The sequence below is a fragment of the Elephantulus edwardii genome, unplaced genomic scaffold, assembly GCF_000299155.1.
Source record: "Elephantulus edwardii isolate Elephantulus edwardi_28Jun2011 unplaced genomic scaffold, EleEdw1.0 scaffold00181, whole genome shotgun sequence".
NCBI classification, from domain to species: Eukaryota; Metazoa; Chordata; class Mammalia; order Macroscelidea; family Macroscelididae; genus Elephantulus; species Elephantulus edwardii.
Genome location: NW_006399931.1, coordinates 6,185,479 through 6,192,376, shown reverse-complemented (window position 1 = coordinate 6,192,376; position 6,898 = coordinate 6,185,479).

Here is a 6,898-nt window from a genome sequence, read left to right as displayed (position 1 = left end):
TCAGGAAGCAACCTCTCATCTGTGGGGTGGGAGATATTAAACTTTAAGAAATCAAAACAAACTAAGAGACAAGAGTGGAGCGAGAAGGAATGTTAGAAATAGCTTGTTAATCATAAATAGACCCTTGACATGGGTGGGACTATGTTCACAGAAGTTCCTGTTTCCCAAATCTGCCAGTAACAAGATGGCAGATGATTCCTACAGTGCCTCATCAGCAGATTAAGGACAATTTAAGCAAGAAAGCCATCCATTAAACAAATGAAAACACTGCCTTGAGATATGAACACTAGTTTGGGATCACTCATTAGTATGGAGCCACATTCAGAGAGATTATGGAGCTCAGAAAACACAGGCTGGCAACTTCCAGTGATATGAGTGTTCTGAGGGGCCGAGAAGCTAGACTGTATTGAGGCAGTGTTTTTCCATAAGCATTTCTGGTAAAATGTTTTAAGAACTTGTCCTAATGTTTAGTATTGGTTTATACACATTCTTACTTTCTTGCATTTAACTACTCTTGTACTTATAATTTTGCATTCTTTTTCTTTAAAAGAAAACTAACTCAGTATAACAAAATAGTTATTTGAACAGAACAGGGGAACACTGCGTGATTAAAATCATGAAAGGGTGGGTCAGAGTTGTATCCTTTCTCCATACTGACACAACGTGCCTGCTAAGCAAATAATTAGAGAAGCTGAAAGAAAATGCTTTTGGATTTGAGAAAAACTCATCAAGAACCTATTGTGTTATGAAGATGACACAACCTTGCTTGCTAAAACTGAAGAAGGCTTCAAGATCTTGCTGCAGAAAATCAAAGACTACAGCTTTTAATACGGATCGCACCTCAACATCAAGAAAGTCGTAATTTTCACAATTGGAATAATAAGCCACATCATGAAAGTGGAGAAAAGATTGAAGCTGTCAAGGATTGCCTTTTACTGGAACCCTCTAACAACACCCAGATAGGAGCAGTCCAGAAACAATAAAGACATGCTGTATTGCCAAATCTGCTATCAAGTGGTGAAGAACAAGGATGACAGTAAAAAGATGAAGATGTAATAAACCAAGCCATGGTGTTTACAATCACTTTGCATGCATGGGAAACTTAGAAAACGAATAAGGAAGACCAAGGAAGAATTGATGCCCTTGACTAGTGGTGCCATGGGACAGTAGTAACCATTCTACAGACTGCTAAAAGAACCAATACATTTGTTTTGGAGGAAGTGTTACCAGGATGCTCATTGGAAGCAAAGATGGTAAAAAAAACTTCACCTTACATACTTGTCGCATGTTATCAGGATCCACTAGTCCTTGGACACAGACATCTTGCTGGGAAAGTAGAGGTTCAGGGAAAGAGAGGAAGATTCTCAATGAGATGGATTAACACCATGACTTCAACAGTAGCCTTAAACAAAGAGATTGTGAAGAGAGCACAGAACAGGACAAGACAACTCTATGGCACTTAACAACATCAAATGATATAATATTCAGGCCCTGCAAGACTTCGGATCTGCTCCTATTTATTCTCCAGCTCATTCACTTATTTTTTCCCCACTAGTTTATTTATAAAATTCTAATACAAATTTGAACAAATTCTTTTGATTTCCCTCAACCCCCCAACCATCAAATTGTACAAAACAATAATTAATCCTCTCTTCCCTCTGTACATCCACATCCCTGTGCTTCCAGCCTCTCCCTCCCCTCCTGGGTCCTTATACTCCTTCTACAATAACAGTCTTATACAATATTTACCCTTGTGGGACTGAGATCGTTTGCTCAGCATAATGCTCTCCAGTCCCTCCCAAGTAAGGTAATAATTTACAAAGTTATTGCTCCTGCATGCTGCATAGTATTCCATTGTGTGAATGTATCATAATTTCTCAATCCATTCATTTGTGGTTGGACATTTGGACTGTTTCTATGTTCTTGTGATGGTGAATAATGCTGCTGTGAACATTGGTGTACAAATCTCTGTGTCTCAGTTCTCATATTCTCAGGGTTTATTCCAAGTAGTGGAATAGCTGGGTCATATGGAATTTCTATGTCCAGCTTTTTGAGGAAATGCCCAACTGCCTTCTAGAATGGTTATTTAAAACAAACAAACTTATTTCCTGAACACCTAATATATGCTAGACCTTGAGAATGGTAGATGTGATAGATCTGGTTGCTTGGTTGCTCTTCTTGGAGAAGACAGCCTTCCTGTGAAGATCAAGATGAAAGAAGCAATCTCAAGTGGGATACTGCTATGGAATTTTGTGGGAGCTGGAAGAATTAACTTAGTCTTGGACAACAGGAGAGCATTCCAAGTGTTCTTTTTTAACCTGAGGAAGACTGAAGAGGCAAGGACATTCCAGAGATAGACAGGCACTTATCTATAGTGGAATGGCTTGTAGCAAGTTCAGAAGCCAAGTGGGGTTCAGTCACGTGGACTGGGGGAAGTGATCCTCGCTGAAACTTGAGAGGTGGCCAGAGTGTGAAATTAAGGGTCCTGCCTGAGAGGCTGTTAGCCATTTGAGGGCTATGGATGGCCCCGATGAAATACGCACCAGTGGACAGCCAATTAAACTGATTTTAAAAGGCGACTCTGGCTCTATTCGGGGGAGAGGGAAAGTACAAAAGTCAAACAAGAATACATTAAGGAGATGACAATTAGTTGACGGTTGCAGTCATCCAGGAAAATGAAGACAGCAGCTCTGACTAGAGTTCACACAAGGAGAACAGTCAGAAATGAAATGGGAATTCAAGAGCTATTTAAAGACTAGGAGCCCAGATCTTGTGATTGGATATGGCCCCAGAGGTGAGAGGCATAAACAAACACCCTGTTGCCAAGTCAGTTCCAAGTCATGGTGACCCTCCAGTGAGTTTCTGAGGCTGTAAATCTTTACTGGAGGCGGCAGCTGGTCCTCCTTGATCACAGCAGCTTGTGGATTCCCACCACTGGCCATTTGGTTAGCAGCCCAGCGGGCTCCATACTATATCACCAGGGTCACTGGAGGCAAGAGAGGTAGGAGCCAAACGTAGCACCCAGGATCCAGCCAAGGGTGGGTAAAGAGACAGACTGTGGATATGGGGGTGCACAGGTGGAAGGAAAAGAGGAATCATGATTTGGGGGGGGGGAACAAGTTGAGGTTTATATGTCTGTGACACCCTGACAGAGATTTTCTAGGTGGCTTCATGAAACATTCTTGAGCTTTAGGGAACAAAATTTAGCTCAGTAGCATGGTATATGTCACTATAAGTCCTGGACTTTTGAGGTCCTGTTCATATCACTGAAACTATAAATAGTCAATCTGTAAATGACAGCCTGTGGTAAAATAAAGCAGAGGCCCAGCAGAAATGAGGTTTTTATTAGATACCTTCATTTATTTCAGTCCTTCATCCGGATGGTGGTTGTAAATAGGAGTGCGTGTAACATTTTGAAATAGAAACCGTTCCTGATATTATTAATTCACCAATGATTGTGAAAACAGTGCAGGGCTGGAATATCTTACTCTATTATATAAACAATAACCATGAGTCTGTGAAAACATAAGGTGGCAAATTAAAAATTCCATAAATAGAAAAATACCAAAGCTTAGAATGAATGCTTGTCAATATAGGGAAAGTTTCAAGGAAACTCTAATTATTCATCATACTTAATTAGGGTCAAGTAATAATGTTAGGTTACTGACCAGAAGTTTACCAAGTCTATCGAAACTTTCCAATGAACCAAGATTTTAAATGAAGTGTGATTAATAAGAAGAGTGATTTTTAAAGAAATATGCCAGCATACCTAAATAAACATTATTCTTAAAGTAGTGTCTTTGATGGGTCAAAATCTTTTTTCCCCCAGTGCTTGTTGGCACAGTGCAAAATACTGTATTGTCTGTATCTCTGAGTTATTTTCACAGTCATTCATGAATCAGACCAGATTTGAAGGAAGAATCTCACATGAGACTGTATTCCTTCTGAGTTGTTCTAATGAGAAAACGAAAACATATGGACTGCCTTCTCAAGAGATCTGTTTCGGTACAATGGAAAGAACGAGCCAATGATCTGAGCCCCTCACCAATGGAATGAGCTGTTGGAAAGACACTACTTCCATTGAAGATGTTCAAATGAAACTGGGTGGCCACTTGCGGATGTGATGCCAGAAGGTTCTGTGATTCTTACACTGAGCAATTCTTTTACTGTCACAATAACTGTGTGTAAAACTTTGCATGCAAAAAAAAAAAAAAACCAACCAAAAAAACTTAGCTTGCATCAACTCTACTTCTCATGGTCTGTGTTCTTGTTGTCATGCTGTTAGAGAGACCTTTCCTACATAAAATAACATGAGTGTAATCTCCTTTTCGACCTACTCTTCTCAATATAATTTTTTTGTAGATGGTATGCTCTTATGTAAAGAGAGCTATATAGATATAGGCATTGATAGATGGAGCTATAGATACATATGCTATGGATGACATAGATGTAAGGATGGATTGGGATGGTTTTGTTTACTACTTTAATCTCAACACCTAAATTAGAATCTGACACAGAGTGGATGCTCCATAAATTATCAAATAAAATTTTCAGATAGAAATACGATTATTCCATTAATAACCATCGAGGCAACATCTGACCAAAGGTACATCATGGACAGTTAAGGTGCATTGATGTTGTTTTGTAAAGGGAATTCAGATCTCCTTTTATTTATTCTTCCCCCATAGTGGTTTTAAAGACCCTCGGCTCAACTCTCTGATATATACTTAATTTGATTCTGCAGCTTGAGTTGGCCAAACTCTGGCCTGCAGGTCAAACCACACCCATTGCCTGCCTGTCTTTGTAGGGCCCATGAGTGAAGAGTAATGCTTACGTTTTTAAAATGTTTTAAAAAAAAATCAAAAGAATAATATTTTGTGGCAAGTGAATATTATATGAAATTCAAATTACAAAAAAAAAAATAAAGACCCTCGGCTCCTGACTTTTATCACAATGGATCACTGGTGTGACACGGGACAGGTCAGACAGACGACTCTAGCATGGGGGCTTGGGCTTTGTCCATGGTGGATGTGGATGCCGCAGGGTTTTGTTAATCCAGCTGCTCAGGTGAGCCCAGCAGTGGGTGAGGTTGGATGAATTCTGCTTTCCCCGCTAACTTCCTCTCTCACTGCCACTGTCACCACTCCCACTGCCACTGTCACCACTGTGCCCTCTTAACCAACAGCCATGAGAAGAAGTCCTCCCATAAGGTTTAAAAGTGATGCTCACATAACTTCCAAATCACATCCCTTCCTGTTTCACAGAATAAATCTTGGATATTAAGTATTATGTACTTGTAACATCAAAACGTTACAGAAATTTTACAATGATAAGAAAGAGAAGACACAATGCCACTATTTTTGAGTATCATCACATAGCAAGAAATCTGCCTAGCAAATGTGCCAAATACCTGCTGAAAGAACTTATACTGTTATTTACATTTATTTTCATATATATTAAACTGGGTCATGCTTCCCATTTTAAAACTGACCTTATGCTAGAGTGGAAGATTCTATTTTGCTTTGTTTTCAGGTCATCCATTAGTTTGATTCCCCCCTCCCCCCGCCCCGCGCTTCATTTAGGAAGTATTGTCAAGGGGATGATTTCCAAAGAGGTCCAGGGACCTCTCGAGTAGGAACTAGAAAGTTCTGACTTGGGTGTGAGACTTTGATAGAACGTTGCCACAAAAAGACACTAGCGGGAGCAAGATAAAGGAACTGAGATTTATAAGAGGTTCATAACAGACTATTAGACGTTCAGGACAGACTGACCTCCATCTCTGTCTTACAAAAGGGTTCATATCTGTTTTCCAGCAGGGAGTGGGGCTTACACAGCTTGTGGTACACAACTTCTGATGGATTTATGGATGTCTGTTTTTCTGACCATCTTGTTCAATTTCTTCTTTATGAGTCTGTTTTTCTTCTGTTACATTTCCATAGTCACACATCATTGTCAAGAACAGTTTCTGATTGATTTACTTTGTTAGCATTTCCCTTTCCATCCTCTATCAGTATGACCATAGAAACAAGGCCAGCTAGCATTGTAAGGATGGTGAAGGATAGGACAACGTTCAGATCTGTTCTTCTCTGGGTCTCTAAGTTGTAGTCAATTTGACGGCATCTCACAGCAACAACACAGATCTGCTGACGTGCTCATCTCTTTACCGAGTCCAATTATGAATTATTCCTCTGCACAGAAGGAGACTTGGAGGAGAGAAGCTCGAGTGTGTGTGACTGGTGGGCTCAAGGCTTAACCATTTCACCTCACCCCTGCTCATGATCACAGATTCTCTCCAGGGATCCAGTGCCACCCTGCAAGCCCTACATTCTCTATCCTGGACCTGCCCAGTCTTCCATGCCTGGCAAATTGCTCTGATTTGGGACTCTGGAAGCCTGAGCATCAAAAGGCACCACCAAGGTAGAGGCTCCAGGCTTCCCCTGACTCCTGACTCACTATGGGATGTCATTAGACTTGAATTCATTTCTTCCAAACACTTTTCCCAGTGCCTCTCTTTTTCCTACCTTTTTACCTAACAGTAATTTTTTTTTTCATTTGCACTTTTAAGAATTTATTTGTATAAACTGCAATAACAATAGTAATAACTTTATGACTTGTCTGTACAATTGTTTGTCACACAATACCAGTTATTTTTTAGTCAGAATATCTGTTATGTGTAATTGAATTGGGCTCATGGTGATTCTGTAAACAATGGATGTGAATCCTGGACAATTCTGTGCCACCCTCACCATTCAGATATACTTGAGCCCATTGTTGTACTCACTGTGTCAAATCTATTTTGCTGAGGATCCTAGTGAACTATATTTAAAATTAAAATCTAACCAAGTTTCTAAATGTGCCTAAAGCACATAAAGTTAGAAACCTTCTTTAAAAGAAAAAG